The following is a 23,472-nucleotide window of genomic DNA, read 5'->3' as shown; positions in this document are numbered from 1 at the left end:
TTGATTGTACCTCAGAAGCTGTTAAATGTAGTCACACCAAAGGCTGGAGATGTGGGAATACTGCACGACAGAAAGGGGAAGTTGACTATTGGAAAGTTGAAGTCATCCCTGTTGTCATCCAGTCTTGCAGGCAGTTTTTGTCACACATCTTTATGCATGGATCTAAATATGAAATAAAGAGCCGTCTCACTGGTCTCCTTCAGTTCTAGTTCATGTGGAGGGATCAGTAGAAGGTGGTTTGGTTATTTGACTCTTATTGAACGATACCAGAACATCACTATGCCTGAAGCTTAAGCTGTAGTTATTTGCAAAATCCCTTGGCAAAACACACCTACTGTCAAATGCTTGGGCATTTCCGTGGATTCTTTTGATACAAGTCTATTCTTGTGTGTGGCATGGCTGTGAGTGAACACCTCTTATTGCATTGACAAGTATGGTATCTACTTCCACGCATTGGAGATTATAGTTATCTATCCACGAAGAACGTATGCATTTTACCTGATATATAAAGTATTTCAATTTCCTTTCATATCATATTAGTCATAATGTTAATATTTCCATTTCATCAGTAGATCGAGATAGCATTGTTATTGGTCATATTTGTCATATAATCATCTTTAAACCACAAAAACAACATTTTTAAAACATGTAACGCTACCGGCCATTCTGAATGTGTCAGTTATCATGATCAGAAAACTAACTCTGTTGAGTCGGAAAGTAGAATGAACTCTTCCATTTCGATTCTACTTCCGGAACAGATTCGAATAATTTATTCACATATGGTATGCGTGAGCAGGTCGAATGGGGATAAATAACGTTTGTCAAAATTAGAAAACAATGTTTAATCACGATTTACCCTTCCACGAACCAGTTGGATTCACGGGCCGACACCAACAGCCTGTGAGTAATAAGCAGTGTATCCACACGGATCAATGGCTGTTACAGAGACATATACGGCAGTGACAGTTTGTGGGTGCGAGGACAGGTTGAGCTTCATCTGCTCCTGGCGTGTCAGCAGCCCGTCCACCACATCTGCCCCACCCTCCACCCTGCCCACCATCACTTCATACACAAGCTGGCCCCAGGGGGAGGTAAACAGGCCAGGCCAGGACAGATTGGTCATCCTGTCGGATGTCCTAGACGAGATCATCGCTGCTTCTGAAGTAAACCAGAGAGCCATTAACTAACATGTACGTGGTTATCACCAGGACTTTGTAGCATTTATATGTACATTGATATGCTATATATTGTATAATTGTCTCTAAGGAACATCTTACTGTTTAGACTTGGTGGCAGGCCATGCATGGTGATAGAAGCTTCTGTCGGGTACCCTGCCTTGTCGAGCACATGCATGGCGCTGATGTTGTAGGTTGTCAGGTCGCTGAGTTTCAGGCCACACAGCTGGGCAGATGTGTATGTGAATATACTCGGGACGATCTGTTCGTAGATCAAACTGCTACTCTCGATGTGAACCTATATGTTTAATTAAAAAAAACCAAAAAACAAATATGTAAGAATGTATATAATCTGTGTGTGGGTTGGATTTTACAGCAATATAACCAAGAACCAGTTCCATACTTGGTAGTTTTGAGCAGAGTAATTATCTACGTTGAAGACGTCAGCTGGAGTCGACATACCAGCGTAGTGTAAGGAGTCTGGGTTTCTCATCCCTCCCAGTGAAGTCTCACAGTGTCTCGGGCTACGTGACACTGGTCTCTGTCTGAGAACACAGAGGGGCTCTCCTCCAGGACTTTGAAGCCAGCTACAGTCGCAACGTCTCCCCTGGACACGATGACGACACCATCAGATGAGGACTCGGAGGTCTGTCCCGCTTTGTCATGGCAACGTACTGTCGTGCGTGTACACCTTCACACTAGATGACGTCACTACATCAGTCAGATTCCACCTGGTAAATCTTACTCCGGAATTAGTTCGAGCAAACCGACGAACGTCGTCATCTCCGGGCATGTGTCCTGCAGAAGATATAACAGCTATACACACAGTCGATACACAAAAAAACGATAAAACAACATCAGCATACGCAGTTGCTAAACGATTTTAACGTTCCGTTGATTAATGTATTTTTTTTTTTTATCAACAAGTATGTTTTTCTCAATATGCCTGCCCCTAACCTATAGCAATGTCACAGTTGACTGAATCCGATTCCGGATCTTCTACAGCCCAGTTCGCTGCCATGTCCTCTGGTGAAAGGAAATCTGCATCAACTCCTAGAAGTGGATCATCATAGAACAATGGAGTGTTATAGCCGGGTTGTCATACAGCAGGGTTGTCAGAAACAAACTAATGCAGTGGTTGTCCAATTAAATGATTCGCAAATGTTACAGTCTTAAGGTAAATGATTAGGCCAAGGTGAGATAGACGTGCAGGAATGTACACGCTTACAAACGTATTTTGAATGGCAAATAATATTAATGCAAGACACGTTTCAATTCTCTTTTTAACCTGAACCATCGTTGACTTGTTGTATAGTGGGTGGTGTCATGTCCACCGTCACTGGTCCAGCTCTGGTCAGTGATGTCAGGCCGGCAGCGTTAGTGGCGAGTACCGACACGTACAGTCTGGAGTTGTGAGTGAGCTTCTGGGCAGAAACTGTTCCTTGAGGGTTTCTACCAACATTAGTGAAGCCCTGCACCTGTGTCCCGCCTTCCAACAGACCTGCATGGAGAGTCCATGTCATTACCTACAGGCTTGGATGCTGCTCAGATCACACTAGACTATCAACTGTTTTGTTTCTTTATCTCTCCAAGTCTAAATAAACATTTAGTTTTCATTACTTCATTTCACTTGGAACACGTTTGAACCTTCGGCAATCTTAATCTGAAGTTACCCACGATTTGCGTCCCTCGTGTGAGTCGATCCTGTGCTTGCGGGTTCAAAAATTAGATTCGCCCAATGATCATTGTTTCGACAGCAATAAACGCGTGAGCGTAGGTTTCCTCAAAGGGGTTCGCGTTTAAGGCCTGCATCACTTGTAATCAGGGCTTTTCTCCTACAGTATGCACATACGTCATGGTAAAAATAATCTCATGCATTCTTAATCAAGGATCCACCCAAGTCAAGCCTTTGCCGACTGCCCACTGGTACATGGTGATGGGAGACTTTCCAACTGCCAACTCTTACATGATTGGAGACTCACCTACTGCCCACTAGTACATGATTGGAGACTCACCTCCTGCCCACTCTTACATGATTGGAGACTCACCTACTGCCCACTCTTACATGATTGGAGACTCACCTAATGCCCACTCTTACATGATTGGAGACTCACCTCCTGCCCACTCTTACATGATTGGAGACTCACCTCCTGCCCACTCTTACATGATTGGAGACTCACCTCCTGCCAACTCTTACATGATTGGAGACTCACCTCCTGCCCACTCTTACATGATTGGAGACTCACCTAATGCCCACTCTTACATGATTGGAGACTCACCTCCTGCCAACTCTTACATGATTGGAGACTCACCTCCTGCCCACTCTTACATGATTGGAGACTCACCTCCTGCCAACTCTTACATGATTGGAGACTCACCTCCTGCCCACTCTTACATGATTGGAGACTCACCTAATGCCCACTCTTACATGATTGGAGACTCACCTCCTGCCAACTCTTACATGATTGGAGACTCACCTCCTGCCCACTCTTACATGATTGGAGACTCACCTACAGCCCACTGGTACATGGTGATGGGGTACTCACCTACAGCCCACTGGTACATGGTGATGGGGTACTCACCTACAGCCCACTGGTACATGGTGATGGGGTACTCACCTACAGCCCACTGGTACATGGTGATGGGGTACTCACCTACTGCCCACTGGTACATGGTGATGGGGTACTCACCTACAGCCCACTGGTACATGGTGATGGGGTACTCACCTACAGCCCACTGGTACATGGTGATGGGGTACTCACCTACTGCCCACTGGTACATGGTGATGGGGGACTCGGTGTCCTTGAAGTGCCAGGATACGTTCACAGACGACCAGTGAGGCAGGAACACCGCGTTCACCTCCACGTGCTTCTCTGTGTCACCAGCCTCGTCATGTCCACTATATTTGCAGTGTCACGTGATCAACTGCCATCGCCATGGACCTGGACTTCGTGCCAATAGTAAGTTGTGTGGATTCCTCCCGAGCAATGAAGGAAAACGTGTGTGTATTTCACATGATAACAGAATGTCTCCCGACATCACACACCCCTCGACATAGATTCGGCTCCAGGCTGAATGTGATCACTTCAATACCAACTGAGACGAAGCCTTCTATAACGCTGAGATGTACGTCCGTGTTCCCTGTATATCCCACATGAATCTTCACTTTGTACACTTGCCCCACACTGAGATGTATATCTCTCTGGAGAACAGATCCGCTGATTACAACATAGCTGCTACCATGTCTAGCTAATGGACGCTCAGATGTAACAATGTGTATGCATGTATAGTTGTTAGTCTGCCATTGCTCGGGAAGAGATTCATTGCACGTCGAAGACTTCACAGGTTTATTTTGTATCTCAAACGAAGGATTCTTCACCAAGTTGCCTCCTAGGTATGCCACGGACTGTGGTTCTGGCGGAGATATGTCGACGACAACGCCGTCTGATACAGCTACGTCTGAGGCGTGACCCACTGCATCTACAGCATACACCTTGTTCCATACACCTTGCGTGTACCTAGAAACAAGTGAACACCGTCATCAGGCGTTTCAAGAAGGCTCCCTTAATAAACAGTTAGGCGCCTCTTAGGACATTACCAAGCGTGACAGCCTTTACCCTGCAACATCTGTGGACAGAACAAGATTTCGCAAATGTTTAGTGTCACTATTGGACAATTTATGCGTCACCACTTGCTTTTGACAATTTGCTGTTTCACAGAACATTTACTTTGGTAACAATTTGTCCTCCGCGGGAAGTTTGTGACGAAGTGTGAGTTCAAGCATTAGGAGTCAGTGCTTGACGCTTGGTTGAGTAATCATCATTGAGTATGAATACGTGAACAGTAGGCGTGCTGGTATTTAGATGAACCTGATCAGGATACATACCACTAGGGAGAGGTGAAGCAAGCTGTACCGAGAAGGTGGTATGAAGCCCAGTATCCCGCCAGCCCAGCACACTGCAGTCTGTAGTGTCGTTGACTCTTCCCACACACCAGAAGTACGTGATGATCGTGGAGTCCGTGTCAGGGAGCCGTGCCAGGAGGCGGAGACCTCTGATGGAGAACTCTGGTAGTCCGTGTCATGCATCTCTACAGGGATGTTTTAGAGACAGGTAGAGGAGATAACTACACAAGTCAAGTAACCACATCTCACCAGGCATTGTAGCCTCTGTAGAGATCACATGTCAATGTTTGTACGATTTGTAACGCCACACTATTCCAGCTGTATAAGGTGTGGCCTGTTAATAATCGAATCTGGACCAAACGATCTGGGAACTCATATTATGAGCAACGATACTCACCAAAGACACGTAACCAACCAAACCACAGAGCCTGACCCCTCCTACGATAAGCATTGGCTACTTGGGACCTGCTCAAAGATGTGTGACGGCGTTCGGGCGCTGCTGTGTAATCGTATGGACGTCAACCTTCGCTCAACATTCTATTCCTTGGTCCACACTCATAAACAGGACGCTCTGGTACAGCTGGAATATTGCGACGTACAGCAACAGACAACACTTCAAGCGCTGATACTGTAGAAGGGAACGTACCTTGTCTGACATCCACTCTGCCCGCTAGAGGAGGCAGCACGTCCAGCCGGACAGCGTCAGAGTGAGCCCAGCTGACCTGGCCAGCTCTGTTGTAGGCCAGGACACTGGAGTAGTAGACTGTGGCTGCTTGTAGACTCAGGTCCCTGGCTGTGTACTTCGTGGTGGTCAGATCATCTGACGCGTGGATACTGTGTCCTGAAATAGGGAAGTTATTGAGTGAGTCAGTGAGTTTTGTTATATTCAGCCACATCTCGACAGGGTGACACCAGAAATGGAACCTATGCGCCACGATCAATCCTCAATAATTTGTCAGTTACTGCGATCCTTTCATTGTCGGTGTACAGCAAACTGTAATATTAATAATTATTATAATAATAATGATAATAATAATAAGAAGAAGAAGAAGTAGAAGTTTATGCATGAATGAAGGCCACATGGCCCAGAATTTATTTACATGAATAATGTATACTATGCACATGCACATATTTTCTAACAACAAACATTCATATGTTTTACATTTGTATTTACAAAATGTAAATGTAAATGTCTTTTTAGATATATGGACAGGTTTTTAATAACAAAATCATTTCTGGTAAATAGAAGACTGATAAATTTGGGAACAGATGGTTACACATGGTAACATTTTGGAATTATATTTTCTCTACTACTTTTAGAAGAAGGACAAAATCACAAAAATGGTATTCATTTTCTATTTCAAAGCGGTTACATTTTATACATAAACTAAGCGAAGACTATGTGGTTGTATTAAATCGAGTTAAAATCGAGGTAGAATAAGAATAAGAATAAGAAGAAGGCAAAGTAATCAGTGAAACTTCATCGCTGTGAGCCATGAATCGATGTCTGGGGTAGGATATTGTATGTTTGTAACCGCCTTCCTTGGACATTTGCTTCCAGTTTAGATACAAGCACATTTCTATATTGATCTGTAATGTGTTGGTCCTAGGACATCAGTTTCCAGGTTAGATACATGCACACTTCTATATTGATCTGTAATGTGTTGGTCCTAGGACATCAGCTTCAAGGCTAGATACATGCACATTTCTATATTGATCTGTAATGTGTTGGTCCTAGGGCATCAGGTTCCAGGTTAGATACATTCACATTTTTTACTGATCTGTATTGTGTTGGTGGATTTGGGAAACTGAGAACCCTCATTCCCGGGGCTTGTACTGATGTAGACTCGGTACTTGAGAATCCGAGCGGCGCCCGGCAGGAACTTGTTGGTCCAGCTGATCCTCATTGTGTCAGTCTCCATCTGGAAGTCAGCATCCTTCACTCCGTCGTCATCACTGAGCTCAATCACCTGCATCATTCACATACAGTGTAGTAGACTGAGTGGGTGAATGCAATCATAAATATTCAAGCTATGCCGTGACACTTAATGTATATATTCTCGTAACTTTGTGGCTGTAATATTTAGGATGTGACGTTAAATATTAACTGACTAAATACCGTGAAGTGCAGTTAATGGTCGAATCTGGATCAGGGAAACTACTTACTGAAAGCATTAACACCGGATATATTTTATTAGGGCCTGAAATAGTTCGCTAGATATTGCAGTGTTAATAACAAGTAGAACTCTGTCGTAGATATATACGCCTTTTTTAACCACCCTTCATTGATCAAGGGGCTGCAAACGTATTAAGATTAAAGTGTAAGTGGAACGCACATATGAAACATTTAATACCATGTGATCATTCACGATTATGAGTCAGATGTGTCATTAGTGGGCGAATGAACTTATCATTACGTGTTCACAAATGCGGAGACGTATTTCTGGTCAAATATGTTTGTGTGACAATATCAGATCTGCCTTACAATACCGAAATCACTGGTGGTGGTAATTCAAAACGTGAACGGGGTCACTGTCCTACCCAGAGTTCCATGTGGCCAGCATTGTACCTCTGCCACAGGTCAGCGCCATGTGAGGATTCGTCACATCTTACAAAGTCCATTCAAGATATTGCATATGTTCTTAATCTGCTTCGTTTTTTTTGACAAGTCTACACATTTAGATGAACATACATGTATGTCCTATTATGGTCAATTTCCATAGAGAAAATACTCAAAACGTAAATAAATATTTCAATTTGCGTAGTTATCCATAGTTTACATTGGTTGTACGTGCTGTCATCGAAGCCCTATGTATATCAAAGTTTCCATTTCGCTAGCTCTCCGTCTGGTAAAGATATATTGTCAACAAACTGTAAAGCTCTCCTAAAGGTTTGCATTAGGCCAGTCAGTTTGATTTCAGAAACAAGAGAAAAGTCCGGTCACGTGATATGCAAATTAGTGTGTGGAACAGGGTCAGTTATACCAGTTATATAGATGACGTCACATAAAACATTATGACGTTATAATGTCGATACATACCGGGCAGTAACATCTTGTATCGACGACTGGCCAGTAAGAGAGCTGGATTTCATAAGGAGCAATGAGATTCTGACAATATGCTTGCAGCATTAATAATATGGATATGGCGTTGATCCACGTGTAAAGCAAAACCACAATGTGTGTTAACTCACTGCGAGTGCCTGGTTGTCGGTGGTCTTGGGAGGGGCTTAGTTGACCATGACCCCGTCCGACTTGAAGATGCTGTACGTCGTCGCATCATACCAGCCTCTCACAAAGAAGAAATACATGTGCCGGCTGCTGAGGTTCTCGCCTTGGTCACAAACATGACAGTTAGTCGGAATAGTCCCTTATAGTTCATACTCTCTTACAAAACGCATTTCTTTTCCATTACATTGTTAATGAATATTACTATAAACAGTTTCATATTAAACATTTGGTTCATTGCTTCTGAGCCCCTATCCACCCAGCGATGTCAGCGCTTCGACTGCCGTAGGTCAATGGTAAAGTTTTGAAGTTAGTATCGTCTTAGCGCTTTGACTGCCGTGGGTCATATTCAGATATGGGAGTTGGGGCGGTCTTAGCGCTTCGACTGCCGTATGTCATGTTAAGGTATGGGAGTTGGGATCATCCTAGCGCTTCGACTGCCGTAGGTCATGTTGAGGTATGGGAGTTGGATTTGTCTTAGCGCTTCGACTGCCGTAAGTCATGATAAGGTATGGGAGTTGCAATCATCTTAGTGATGAAACAACGTCATGGAACTACATGATTTGTAGGCTTCTACATAAGGATCGCATGATGGGTAGGTGAGTCAGTACAGTTTGCCAGAGAGATGGAAGCTGATGTTTGCCGCCCGACGCTGAACCAGACTCTGCGGGAGTGACTGTCAAACACACCCGTGGGGTAGTCGCTGTCACTGTCTCCAAGGCTGGCGTCATACCTGCAGGCAACAAGAAACTGTGTGATACCTGGCACACTGTGGTCACAACGATGAGTTATTTCAAGCAACCTTCACAAATATGTTAGATATTAAGTAATAAGAAAAACTGTACTGTATGAAAGGCAGCCCTTGTTGTTTCAGCACCGTCCAACGGGCAGCCATGAAGGTGTCTGATGGTGAGTGTTCAACGTCCCCGGATGTTATGATGCGGAGGTCAGTGACATCTGTCACACCCAGAACATTGTTTGACCCACCTAGGATATAAACAGTGACATGTACCGCCATGCACTAGCGATTACTGGTTCATGTTATAGCTGATGTATATTTCCAGTAAACAGACAGTCCACATACTGTAGGTATTATGCTATTTATTAGCTGAAGTAATGTGAGAGACACTATTACCCTAGCCTAAAATACCAACACATCTGTCATGCGACTTTTCCACAAGCAAAATATATGTTCTAAGACCTTCAAATGTGGGTGAGCAAACCTTGTTAAGAATTCTGTGGAGAATCGCTTGTTACCTACCATTCAGCAGCTGTGTACATCCGGGTGTGTGGTGGCACGCCCCGTCCTGCACGGCACAAACACAGTGACCCTCACAGTTGTACGACTGACACCGTCCGACCAGCTCCAGCTCACCCCCGGATCCTAGTTCCAGCTCCAGGTGAAGCGCATCGCTCTGGAGGCCAACCTGGGTCACATGGAATACACATTGAAACACAGACACATACTGAGGTGTTTTATGAATGTTTGTTGTGTGTTCGTGAGTTATAAACATAAAACGTCAACGCGACAATAATATGTCAAAGCAGGTTCCGTTTAGAGTAAATTGCAAATTTGCAGTGGAAGTTACATGAATGGATCACTGAAAACCAATGTTGACACTAGGTGTTCGCGAACAGGCATGTAATACCTACCCCGTTGACAGCCCAGATTGCCACAAACACAGACTTTGTGGAAGAGAACACCAGTCTGAACTCTGCCTTCGTCATCGTGCTCAATGCCAGACACATTGTGTTGTACGAACACAAATGTGCTTCCCTGAAACAGACACAAGTATCAGTTTGTGGATAGTGGATAATGTCAAGGTGATTTCAAGATGCACCAGGCCGCCTGCGTGGTCTAGGGTTTAAAGAAGGACTGGCACTATAAAATCGGCATTCGTCCGGACAAGTACAAGCAGCCAGACACACACACACACACACACACACACACACACGTGCATGCACGTCGCATTAATAGTGAAATTATCTTGAACGTGATGTTTAAACCCCATTTCACCCAATTGCACCTCACCACACCTCGACTCACAACACCTCACTACACCTCCCCACCTGCCCACCTCAAACTGCACCAACAATGTGACTTGGATCTCTTTAAACCTGCGGTGATCTGAGGCAATTTACCCCCCAAGTTGACGAATCTGTAAGTGTTCTTCAATGCATCTACGTTGTTCCTTCTAGTGTGTTAGTAGTCCTACTACATTTCCGTTCATCGAATAAATACATACATGTGTCGAAGTTGCATTACTTTTGAAACTGTATACGTCATAACAACGACACATCAGTATTATATAACCTGATATGGAAGCTTAACAAATACATAATGTGTTATATATTTTGAACGTGAATGCACCTTAATAAGGTCAGTCCCGAACTGCACAGACCCCGCTGTGATGATGTAGTGCGTTATTCCAGAATGGAGATCAGAGAAGCCAAGCCAGGCGAGGTTCAGCTGGGTCCTGTTCCATGTCATCCAGCCCGACTGGTGTCGAGACAACCCCGCTGCATGGTCGGTGTACACAGCTAGCGCACCTGCATTACAGTCATAGAGCCGTGTTAGTAAGAGAAAAGTGGTACAATCGTGGATACAGAGTAACCTGTCAAAGATTCATGGAGACATTACTGTGTGTTGTTACCTGTCAAGGGTTTCGAGCTGTCCACCAGCAAGGCCCCGGTGTCTGAGGAGTGACATAAGCCGGCCATATTGCAGGCGACGAGCTTCACTGTGTAACTGCTTCCATCGTGGAGGTCCAGCTGTGACAGCGTGTATTCTTCAACAAGTCCTGGGAGCTTTAGGGAAGGTAGGGATAGATTAGTGTTATGTTTGTAATAAATGCACTTTTTATGAGATATCAAATCCATTGATTATAGAAACCATGATTGTAATGTTATAAGATGCGTATGTTGAGGGAGTTTATAGTCATATAGATGTAGGTGATATAGATCGGGATGAATATAACTTTAGTGCTACTAAAACATGTTTAACATGAACACGTGTGACAAATGACGGTTACCTTCAGGAGACTTGACTTGAACTCCCCCAGGTGGTGTGATGAGATGGAGAGGTACTGTCTCTCAATGTAAGACTCTTCGTCCTTGAACTTCCAGCCTATCCTCAAGGTCGTCCTGTTGATGGACGTCCCAGCCACAATGGAACCGTGTCCATCTAGGATCCCTGGTGTTATTACAACTTCTGGTGGAGTGATGTCAACCAGAAATCCGTTGGACGTAATTTCACTGTATAAACCTGCCACAACAAAGTGATAACATATATACAGCTAGCTGTTTTGGAAACGCACCACTTTTCTTCGTTTGATTCCTTTTTCTACATATGTATCACAACCGGGGGTACGGATCGTCCCGTAAGAAAAGTCTGCACACTTCTACATCTCTGATTGGCGACAAATCATATTTTGTCTTTTAATGCTTATACTGATTTCTTCATTCGCCACTTACATCCATATTACGTTGTTAATTACACTTACTCAGTATCACGCCTGACGAAGGGACAAGAAGTAACACATAAGCATCCTTTCACACAATAAAGAAGTTGTTGTACATAACGTTTCATGTCTTTATGTTCTTCCAACTTCTAAATGCCTATCAAAGACTTACCTCCAACTCTGCACACTCTATCTCGCCCTGTACAGGTTTGGAAAACAAGATGGCTCCCCTTTGGAAACACATCCGGGTTTTGCTTCCGATCTTGAATCCAAAGTTCTCATTCGATGACATAAAGTATACATGTTTGGAGGTAGGTGATTCAGGAAGAAATTGGTGTGAACAGATTTTGAAACAAATGTGCAGCCAATCGGATATGTATAAGTGTTTTGTAAATTCTAAAGTCCACATTGGCAGATATTTCATACAGGACCCATAGCCTCAAGAAATGCCACGTAGACAAACTCATATTAAACTAGGAACAAATCAGTTGATACTGCAGGTACAATACGTTATACAGGCTCCCCGTGTCATGATATATGAATAAGGTCTTTCGACTTTAGCCAGGTTCGTGCTCAACTGACAGATGATATTAATGATGTCCGTTATAGCTCATAACCTGCTTTGTTGTAGGCCCTGACAGTCGTGTACAGAGTCTGTCCAACCGGAAGTTGGTGGTCACGTGACAGCGTGTGGAAGATGTCCTCTTCCAGGGCTGCATTCGTAGCTGCGAGAATCTCGTCACCTCCTGGAGTTGTCCCCACACGCCATTCATAGTGGTCTAACTCCAGACTCAGGGTCCTGGAAGCCTCGCCACTTACATCCAAGGAATGTCCTGAAAACAATAATTACACACAACTATGTGGCAGGATAATGTTATCTTATGATCCCGTGATTCTTTGTTTAAAAATTACAACCTTCAGTTCCGGACAGTTCAGAAATGCAGCGGGCAGTTCAGAAATGCAGATAGTACTTTAGTAACTTGTTTTTACTAATTTTATTTAATAAATAAAAAATAATAGCTTATTTACGGTTTCTAAATAAGTTGGATAATACTGTGCCCTACCCGTAGCACAAGCCACTCACACATGTGGGTGATCTATAGCTCATTTTTATATTGTTTCGTGACATATAGTTATATCTTTTTTATGATAACAAACAAGTTTGAATGATTTATCTGTGAAATTCTAGTTATTTTACTGTCTGTTCATTGATGACAGTTTTTTATTAATTGATAACATATAATAACTTCTCGTCACGCTATGGCTGAACTATTGCCGATGTGACGTTAAATTTAACTCAGACACACATGTGGCAACCTTGTGGGGACACTGGGTGGACACTGAATTTCATGGCAGACAAACAGTTAAATGGGGTTAGTGGTCAGGCTCTGTGACGTGGGACGTTCCTTACAATATCATCCACTGGTATGTACAGGTCCCACTGATATAGCTTGACTATTGCTGACTGCGGCGTACAACAACATTCACATCCCTCATCCAACGTACCATATCCCCGCTGGTTGTGCTGTCCGACACTGGCTGCCACGTTGTCAGAAGCCTGCTGTCGTGGTCACTGTCTGTTAAACTCCATTCATATCTGTCTACAACGCCATACCTTCAGTCTTCACTGGCATGTCCGGGTCAGCAAAACTTGCCATGGTCATCTCAAGCTGGAACAGTGGACGCAGAGAGGTATGGAGTCTGCTGATGCTGGGGCACGCCAGTATAGAGACTTACAGTGAAAAATCCCCGTGCAACTAAACCGTGGAAGCCGAAGCGGTTCATAAGCACAGAAAAGTATCATGTTTATTGTTAGCAATTGTGCAAAGCAGTATCTCTGAAAGGCATTTTGGAAGCTGTGGCATGAATCAGTGAAGACATAACTGACATATGCATTTCAACTTTTGAAAGAAAAGAGAAGCTGAAATCCATTAGTCAGCTATCTGTTCGTGGACATCACTCTGTATACAAATCATATCATGTAATTCGCTCATATGACTCGACATATCTCTCAACATCATAATTAGAACTTTGTCAAATAGAATGAATTTGAAGTGTATCTTCAATCTGACGGTGACCTTTAAAGGATCGGCAAAAGCCATGATGTAAGTACAAGATTTCACGTAAATTACATACTTTTTAGTTACTTATAAACCCAAACTTTTCAGCGTCTGCCCTTTGACAAATGACATAACCAATTTGTTTGCAAATGCTTCACGGCGGCGGAGAATACAAGTAGAGACATACATATATGCATCAGCTGTGTTCTCATCACCCTGGAGCCTGAGTCGGTCTCGGGGTAGTTCACGCTGATGTCGTCTCTTACAGGTGGGTGGTGTAGCACTGTAACTCCGTCACTGTACACGGCGTCAGTGCAGACGTTCACAGCACACAGCTTCACAGCCGCCCTGAACGTGTAGCCCGACATGAGATCCAGTCCCGTGGACAGTACGTGGTCGCGGTGTCCAGTGTACTCATAGTCCCTTTCTGTGTGCCAGAGGTCATCTGAACATAGAAGACAAGGTATGCAGATGATACGTATCATGGAAAGCCCTCTCTGGCTATAGGATACACTCTACAGATAGAGCAAAGCATGACACTGGTGCTTTGTATCAGTATTTGTAAATACATATCTAGACACAACCATTTAAATGTATTAACGTATCAGTACGGCTGCAGTATGAGGGTGTGGTCATCAGTACCTGATAAAGCAAACTTCTTTTCCAACTTCAACTTGACATCCGGGTACTGATGGGTAGGTTGTTGTGTGATGTTCCAGTGGGCGGCGAACATGGAGGTTGAGAGCTGACACTCCTGACACATGACAGCCATTCACAGCAGACTGAAACATGAAACAAGAGGATATACCAACATGTCCTGGTCTTCATGACAACCATACACGTCAGACTGAAACATGAAACAAGAGGATATACCATCATATACCTGGTCCTCGTGACAGTGATTCACGGCAGACTGAAACATGAAACAAGAGGATATACCAGCATATACTGGTCCTCGAGTCAGCAATACACGGCAGACTGAAACATGAAAGAAAAGAATACACCGACCAGCTCCTCGTGACAACCATACGCAGCAGACTGAAACATGAAACAAGAGGATATACCAACATATACCGACCATGTCCTCGTGTCACGGCAGACTGAAACATGAAACAAGAGGACATATTTATTTTTTCATGATAGCTACACGTATAGTATTAAAGAGCATTGTTAACTTTAAAACATTATGCAACATTATCAATAAAATAAAATTGCACAGTTGCTGATTGACTCACCAAGTTATGATGTGTAGGATTCCATTCCTGCGTTCCTGTAACATTACAAAATAGAAAGTTTGTGGTAACAAAGTAGCTAGCATGTCATTTCTCAACAAGACACATATTTGATATTTGTGACGGACAATGGCAGCAAATGAAGCGATCGTAAAATATCACGCTCTGTTGTGGCCAGATTTCAGCAGTCTGCGACGGCCAGAATATTCCAAGGTTATCCACATGTGCGCATCATTGAACTCTGGGACAGACTACATCAATCGGGAAATTTCGTGAGGTGACTGCGTCTAGAAGGCTGGCCGTACCTATATAAGAAAGAAGTGTGGGCGACTCGAGGCCTTCTCTGACCTGACTAGCTTCTTATCTACTTGTCCTGTGCGGACGGGATACCAACTGGAACTCATCGAATTCCTCCGAGCTTCCCGCACTGTTCCGGGTTCAAGAGACAATGCACGTGCTTTGTTACAAGATATTTGACTGTGACAAATTCTGAACTTCGTGGGTGTGTATTTGTTATGAAGACCTGTTCCGTAATGAACTTGCCACTTATTTAACCCATTATGTTGTCATGTGTGATTGTAAGCCTTTAACTGTTTGTCTGTAAATAGATACATGTTTTTTTCTGTTATTCGTTATTTACTGATTTCACAATTGTATTCTGTACGCATTTCAATTTGCAAATCACTCTGTAACAAGGTAGTAATACGTTCATCTTGAAGTACTCTTAGACAATACCTTGAATGGAATCACATCCGATCCCATCATATATCGTCAGCTCAGAGATGTCAGCGTTGTTGATGATAATGTAAACCCCATCAGAAGACTGGGTCACATCGCCACCAGCCGACCTCGCCACGACTTGTGTAATATTTCTGCAAAAAGATATTCAGACAATGTAGCAGTTCTGTATATATGTTGAAATTAGTTCATTGTTACTTTAAGGGTGATTAATATAAATATAAAGTTAACTAATGCTTTGCTGATGTATCTATCAATGTCATGCAAGAACGCATCATAGAACACGAACCTGTGTACACTGCACAGTACATTCGACGTTCATTGCATTGTGTTTGGACAGTGATCAGTCGTCAGAAAGTTACTTTATATATTTAGATGCTTGTGTGGTGTGTACACTTCCGGTTCGGTATACCGCGGTGTTAGTATGACGGCACTGTGTTGAATTTTCCAGTGGCTGGGTAGGTTGTGTATAAGCGTCTTTACGTTTGTCTCACGCATTCGATCACATCGGAACCAGATTTCATGTGAGGATCGTTCATCATCCCTGGTTAGCCCATCACGGAAGCACCACTGTCGTCTCTGGGTGAATATATAGTATTGCCACTTTTTCTACCCCCACTGTATTTTTGTATTTGATCATGTCCACTACCATCATGTTATGTATTGCCACTTAATATTGTACTACCACTGTATTGTAATTACAGTGCAGTAATTTGTATAGATTTATAAACCTAGTTAATTTTTGTAATACATTTGTTGATTGTATACCTCTTGTTAGTTGTTTGTTGGTTTCATACCAGATTCTTTTTCTTACAAATATCTGGGTTAACATCTTGTTTCAATTTGGAAATCGACACGTAACAATATGTCTGAGTGTTGTATGCAGCAGAAAAAGCCGACAGTTGCTTCGCTCTTCAACCACTGAATGTACTGGTCAACCATGGATTTCATTGACGGAACATGTGATATTGCTCAGCTTCCCCTTCCGATTGACAGTTGTGCAGTTATCTGCCTGCACCGCTTTTGAATTGTTTGATAGGCATTACTTAGAAGTTGACGAATGACAACGGAGACACAATTTATGGAAAACAACTTCTTTAATACTATAAAGGCGACGTTTCGGTTTAGATCTGTATAACGTTGTCAAGGAAGGAAGACCTTGACAACCTTAAAAGTACAGTATTCAAGAAGATGAGTAAGTACAACAACCAATGTTGACACCGGGCATGGTGCCAATCCCCGCCATGTAGGTCACGTTCAGCATGTCGTTATCAAACCCATACCACCTCGCCTTCAGCCCCCGTGTAGACAGTTGGTAGTCGGAGTCCCGCAGTTCCTGCAGTGTTAACTGCCATCGTGGAAATTAAGGAGGGGTAGCCGAGAAAAGAAACAAAATGCTTTCCACAGCCATACAGAAAGATTCCGACTCATTTACGCTGAAGCAGTGAGAAGGTGATTAATCGTTGAACATATTTATTCTGCTTTGAACTACTAGATGAAAAGAAATGCTGTCTGAAAGAGCTTTTGTTCTAAAACAATCAAGTGTACCAAATAATGGCATTACTTCACTGACCGTTATCTGAAATAATTCTTCTTCACTTTCGGGGCAAACATCCATGACGACACCAGGTGAGGGCAGCATGACGTCATGGACGTAAGGTTCTGCTGCTACCGCCACTGTAGACAGCCCTACTGTGTTGGTGACCCTGACTGACACGTAGTAGGCGTGGCTGTGATGGAGGTCCCAGTGGAGGTCCCGGAGAGCTACTGCTGTACACGTGGGCGGAGACGTCACTGTGCACCCTGCTCCTGACTGCAGGGCAGGATCTCAGTCCCATACGGCGAGGTACCTGCACACAGTAGAGTATGTCAAATGTATGCGTGGGACTTCCAGGTGAGAATTGATCTGCAGTTAACCTAAACTGGAAGTAAGAGGAGAATGAATAGGGTGGCTAGGCTCTCTGACTGAGCTGATTGCGTGTTTTCATACCCCGAAAGCGTGGATTGTTGCTTATAATATCAATCACTGAATTTTCAGTTTCAGACTCGAATGTCTTCAGGCTACCGTCATATAACTTGGATAGGGCTGCGTGTAACGTTTAACAACAAAATAATAAAGATAAGATACACAAATATGCCCCTTATGGGTCTGCTCGGTCAGAAATGCAATAAACAGATCTGAAATATATTTAAGACTGTTTGAAGCATTAATGAGATTAATTAAAACGAAGACAAGACCGCCACTTCTTACCGACTGCAGCTTCATACTTGAGGTGAGCAGTATCAGGTTCCGTGACATGTGAGTTGTTCCACGTCACTAGCAGATGACTCAGACTTGGAGCCAGGGCAGCAGTGACTCCCCCGTTAAAGACAGGCTTCTGGGTGTGCACGAGGAGACGCCCCAGGACCTGAAGAGACAAGGAGTAAACATGGCGGCGACATGAGGGGCGTTGTTCATGGAGGTTCGGGAAAACGTGTCATGTCACGTCGTGCAATAGGTTATCATCAAATGTGCTCAACAGATAAAGGGACAGATAACTCTCAGAAAATAAATATAATTGGACAACCCAGAGGGATCCTGTTGAATTTCTGGTTCAGAAAAGAGCCCATTTAAGGATCGGGAGTCAGAAACTGGGCGGATTCATTGTCACAGAACAACGATGGTATGGGCAGTTGTTCATGCTATCAGTCACTGGAGTTGCTCGTCTAGACTCGAGACCGATTGCTGTTGAAAGATATAATTTACTCATTCACGACACAACAGATTGTAACATCGTGAGTATCAGTCTACCTGAATTGTTGTAAGCCCAGATTTGTTGATGGCCTTGATGGCTATGTAGAACTGGTGCCCCTCACTGAGAGAAGGGTGGTAGCCTTGATACTGGGGATGATGATGAGTGGACGTGTACGGCAGGATGTCTGGAGCTGCTTCACCAGAAGGATCTGACATCAGCCCCACCTCGTAGTCATGGATACCGCTCTCCGCATCAGCTCCGGTCCAGTTTAAAAACAGCTGGCAAGAGCAATATGTCATCAACAGAAGAATCCTGATATTGTTGTATGTGAGTCTCAATCTACCGAGTTATGACGATCTTTAAACTGCATTTTTGCCCCTCTTGTCGATTTATTAACCTTCTAAATTTCCACTGCTATCAAGGGAAGGAATAGGGTGAAACTGCATAGCCATGACCCATGAGACGCATTACATTCACAATGAAACACTTCAGCATTTAACACCAGGTGTGGACATAATCATGTAGTGTGTAAGATACTTAGGTAGAATGTATAAATATTTCTCGTAAGTGGTGCTGTGTAGAGACTCCCATGAGACTCACAACATACACAATGAAATACTTCAGCATTTATTACCAAGTTTAGACATGATCGTCTGTTATGTAAGCTACTACAAATATTTCTCGCACGTGGTGCTGTGTAGAAATGTATATCTGGTGGAAACTTGACAACGCTTCAGACTGTATGCAAAATGTTGCATTTCGTGCCAACATCGTTCCATTCCTCATCACGTAAATGGGGAACTTCTCTAACTCTGCCGCTTCGATTGCTGCTCCTTTGGATCTGAAAGATTCGCCAGGGTATACCATGGTACACGGAATGGGACCTACAGATAAAAAAAATTGAAGGTAAAAACAGTCACAAAAATTACATTTGAAACTTGGTGACATATGAATATTTATAGACGAAAAAACCATTAGGTGACGAGGTAAGTGAAGCTATCCATTATATCATTAGACACAGCCATACGTCAACCCCCTATCCAGCTTTATTTGCATGCACAGTAAAGGTTTGAATATCAATAGGGTACACCTGATGAACGACATTAATTATGCCTGCGGCATGACAAGGACAGCACATTGTTCACACTTTTAGAGTATTATACTGCACGTAAAGATGGCACTGAATTGTGTAACGTGAGCTGTAACTAAAAACACGTTGGGACCAATATATTATTCCAGGTGGATATCCATTATGTCTGGGCGCTGTTCTGTGTCGTTTTACAAAGAAGTGAAACATTAGATTTAAAGTTCTTTAAGTTTTTATAATGTGGAGGCAACTAAACCTTTATTGTTAGACACATCTTAATATCCTGCTTGTTCGTACCTGCATTGGGTATCTGGTTCAGTAATTCTGCTTCTCCTGCGGCGATTGTCTATGAACCAGACCGTGCCTGATGAGGTGGTGACCAGACCCGGAGCAATGCTAGACGAGGCTACGGCAATCTGTCCCACTGCTGGTGGTGTGTCATCAAGGGTCACTCCGTCAGAACACACAGGGTCAGATACCTCCAGGGCCCGGTTGTAGGCCACCACTGTCACGTGATACGTCCCTGGGGAAGGAGCCGACCATGCTGCATGTGTCGAGTAGGTTTCCGTCACCTGTAATTTTGATGGTTTGATGGTTTGAGACGCATGTAAGTGATTGCAAGTAAATATGCGCCCTGCATGGGAATTTAATAAACGTTGATGTGAGGGAGACAAAGACGTACATTTAATACACTCGTATCCAAACCAAAATGCTCCTTTTGTAGACACTTGTCCGAAAACTGATACTGGTAGAACTTGACCCTACTCTCCCGGTCAAAGAAGCCGTCCCAGTGGGCGTGGAGCTGCAGACTGTCCTGGTAGTCCATTTCCGGGAGTCCAGGCTGACCATCGTGGACAACTCCAGGGTGCGGTGCACTTGCATCTACTGTCACCTAGAGGGACAGTAACATCATAGAATAGGTCACCTAGAGGGTCACACTGCAAACACGAAAACGTCGTTTTTTTCCGTATATGGTCATTGGACGGAAAAACGACGTTATTTGGACATTTTCAAACCATCGTTTTTCCGTCCAAATAACGTCGTTATTTGACATCGGAATTTACTGGGAGAGGACGATAGCGTTAAGCTCCTCCCTTTCTTGATTGACATTGTCAATCAAGCAACAGCGTCTACCGGTATTTCTACTTCTCAGTTTTCATTGGTCAGTCCCCGCGTGTTAGATTACAGGCCCGCGTTTGACGCTGCACTCGAAGCGCCTAGCGGAAGTACTGAAATCAATCGTTCTGCGCATGCGGATTACTTAATGCCTTGACCAAATTTTTCGTTCTGTGCATGCGCGATTTCGCGTATTGTTTCCTAGATTTAATGTCACCACTATTTGACAATGGTTCATAAACACAGACACGTGAAGATTCGGAATCGTAACGAGTAACTCCATTTAAATTGAAGAGTATCCCCAGTGATATGGGAGATTCCAAGATGAAACTATTCTATGGCTATCTAGGCTGCCACCCAAACCGATCTAAACGGGACCCGAAAGCTTATTGTATGCTATATAGTCATATGGAAGTGGACAAGAACTATACATTGTATTCCGGCCGATTGTTCTTGCATTTACTTATAAGTCAGGAAAATTGACTTAAAAGGGGAGTTGTTGAATGTAATTATTTTAATTATTAAATGTTGCCTATACACTAATCTGGACGAACTTCTCATTGTTCTGTTTATGTCATCCTATATACTATTAGTATGTTACCGTTCTAACGTCAACCTCTCACATAACATTATATTGTTCATAGTATCAAAGTTTAATCAACAATATCAAGAGCAGCGATTTAAACCACTGAAACACCCAAACACAAGGACCACCTCCGTGGTCTAGAGGTAGAGCGTCCGCCCGGAGAGCGGAAGGTCCAGGGTTCGATCCAAAAGACCAAAAGACGTTAAAAGATTGTACTTGTTGTTACCCTGTCTAGCGCTCGGCATTAAGGGGCTAAAACAAGGACTGGTCGGCTCGGAGTCAGTATACTGTGTCTGAGTGGGGTATTCATGTTAAACTGCGGCATGGTATCTCAGTGAGCTAGCACTATAAATCGGCATCAGTCCGGACTAGTACAAGCAGCCACACACACACATACACGTGCATGCACGTCGCTATATAAGTGCAATAATCTTGGACGCGACGTTAAACACAATTTCACCTCACCTCACACCAAACACAAGGCTGTTATCAAGCGCTAGTGCAGACGTGATGCATCGTAAAAACTGTATCGTGATGTCTTCAGAATTACAATTATACTACGAGATAGTACGGCTAACGCAGACTCACCGGTGGAACAATGACAATATCGCTAATACAGATATAACGTATTTGAATGTTATTACTAAAGACAAACGATCATTATTTTTGCAGTGACGATATAACACGTATACACGTTTATTGTTAACTTTCATCAGTTTTGCTCTTCATTTTAATAACTTTGTTTTCACATATATATATGTAGCAATACCCGACAAGCATGTCATACATAATTATGGGGCAGTTTTCAATCTTGTACTGACTTACTCTGGTGTTAATGAGCGAAGTTTATTGGCTTGTGTGTAAAACCCCGTTTTTCTGGTAATCCTATTATAACTTAGTTTATTTCTATCTAATGACACCCTGTACTCTGGATCATGGCTCCGTGACTATCAATAACAATTAAGATGAACATTCAGTTCAAGTAAATGAATGAGTTTGTTTTGACGCTACAGTCAGTCAAAAAAACAATGCTGTGAGGTTTGATAACACACTTCTACCAGGTCGAACATCGTGGATCCTCATTTTCTGCCTAAAGAGAATCATAGTTCATGTGCTAATCCATCTGCGAATACCCTCCCACTCAAGATGACCTTACTTGTAGCTATATCTATCATCTATCCCCCCAATCTCACACCCCCCCCCCCCCCCCCCACGCACGCACGCACGCACGCACGCAAACACGCACAAACGCACACACGCACACACACAAACAACTGACCTAAATAACCTGGACAGGAAATACTGCTGATATCCTCTGGTCAACTCAGCCGCGCCACCGCAGAATGTTCGTCCAACTCTGCAGGGGGCATTCTCAGTGGCTTCAAACGCGCTGAAATGTTTTCGCCTTGCATCCAAGATGGTGGACAAGTGAAATCGTATGAAATTTGGTTATTATGTCCTATCTCTTTTTTGATTACCCAATAAAGTCAATTCATAGTTACACGGTTGTGAAGAAGATTACAACTTTATAATACTTATTCATCTCATTCCAAAAAAGCTACTCGCGCTCACATAAAGTTGTAATTATTATGTCACTGTTTTATTTCTTTAAAAATATATTACATGTTCAACAATAACAATTAAGATGAACATTCAATTTCCGATATAAGTAAATGAATAAGTGTGTTTTACGCCACAATCAGTCAAAGACCAACGTTGTCCGGTCTGATGACACACAATCTACCAGGTAACACATTGTGTACACCCTATTCCAATTGAAGTCTCCACTGTGGGTATTCCTGGGAACGAAAAGGCCCCATGTACCTAGGAATTTCATCAATACATTCATGCGCGGCATTCTCTGCCTAAAGAAGATCATATAGTTAACATGCTAATCCAACTCGAACTACCATCCCGCTCAAGATGAATGTTTTATGTAACATCCAACAGGCCCACTTTTACGCACGCACGCGCACACACATATTTTGATTTACCAATCCCTGAATTGAGAAGACGTGCGTTACGAAGCTCCTCCAAGTCATCATCAATATCCGTATATGTCTGTGATATCATTACCCATCCAAAGCCGAATATACCTTTATTGTGTTTTCTTGACAACAAATGTTATAATTGGGATAACACTTTCTGAGTA

The 23,472-nt window shown here is 43.2% G+C and overlaps 1 pseudogene; it reads right to left on the bottom strand.

Annotated features, from left to right (window-relative positions):
• Nucleotides 1-877: 877 nt before the first annotated feature.
• LOC139446633 (uncharacterized) lies at nucleotides 878-20,528 on the bottom strand (annotated as a pseudogene).
• Between the last annotated feature and the right edge of the window lie 2,944 nt (nucleotides 20,529-23,472).

The sequence above is a fragment of the Haliotis cracherodii genome, unplaced genomic scaffold (genome assembly GCF_022045235.1).
Source record: "Haliotis cracherodii isolate W230 unplaced genomic scaffold, xgHalCrac1.p SCAF_6, whole genome shotgun sequence".
NCBI classification, from domain to species: domain Eukaryota; kingdom Metazoa; phylum Mollusca; class Gastropoda; order Lepetellida; family Haliotidae; genus Haliotis; species Haliotis cracherodii.
Note: the sequence above shows the minus strand (reverse complement) of the source record. Positions and strands in the feature narration are given on the sequence as shown.